Source organism: Morone saxatilis, unplaced genomic scaffold (genome assembly GCF_004916995.1).
Source record: "Morone saxatilis isolate NCDOM2014 unplaced genomic scaffold, NCSU_SB_2.0 Contig0, whole genome shotgun sequence".
Lineage (NCBI taxonomy): Eukaryota > Metazoa > Chordata > Actinopteri > Moronidae > Morone > Morone saxatilis.
In genome coordinates this window covers 13,305,923-13,306,792 of record NW_023339650.1, presented here as the reverse complement: position 1 = coordinate 13,306,792, position 870 = coordinate 13,305,923, and the positions used below count along the sequence as shown (strand labels likewise).

The window sequence follows — 870 nt, the reverse complement described above, 5'->3', positions numbered from 1 at the left end:
GGGTTGTTCTTATTTTCTTCTATTAGTGCTGAATAATAGGCTCCTCTGGCATTACGGAGGGCTTTTCTATAGGTTTTAAGACTATCTTGCCAAATTGAGCAATATTCTAATAATTTGGAAGAGCGCCATTTCCTTTCAGATTTCCACGCTTTTTGCTTTAATTGGCGGGTTTGGTGGTTGTACCACGGTGCTAGTCTCCTATGTTTTATCATTTTCCTCTTTATAAAGGCAATATAAATTTAAGGTTGTGAGCCTGCAACACTATTAACAAGATTATCAATTTGGGAGTGACTAAAGTTAATATAGGACTCTTTTATAATTCAGACATGGCATTGAATTGAACACTGATGGAATCTCCTCCCTTAAATTTAGCTACAGCACTGTTAGATAGGCATCTGCTGTAGGAAGTTTTTGCCTAATGGCTTATAATCTAGTAATAGGATTCAAAAGTTTATTAAATAATGGTCAGATAGGAAAAGGATTATGTGGGAAGGACTTTTAAATGTTCAATATCAATGCCATATGATAGAACGAGGTCAAGAGTGTGATTAAAACAATGAGTTGGTTTATTTACACTCTGACAGAAGCAATTGAGTCTATTAATGAGGTAAATGCATTACTAAGGCTGTCATTGTTGGCCTGGTAAATGAAAAACGGAAAAAGTGTATTAGTTCTAAATGTAGCGCAACAACAAGCCAAGGAGACTGAACCTTTTAGTTTGCTTTATTTCAACAGAATAATAAGATGACACAAGTCCTGTTGTTGAAAAGCACGTTATAAATAACCTTCTCATCTTCACAAAGACAAATACTGACGGATTATGGATACGATGGATGATGATAACATTAAAATAACTTACAAAATTAACTC

At 34.6% G+C, this 870-nt stretch overlaps 1 protein-coding gene across 1 annotated transcript in view; it reads left to right on the top strand.

Annotated features, from left to right (window-relative positions):
- The window catches only part of nphp3 (nephronophthisis 3), an 18,292-nt gene that overhangs the window by 3,498 nt on the left and 13,924 nt on the right, over positions 1 to 870 (top strand). The gene's annotated exons all lie outside the window — the stretch shown is intronic.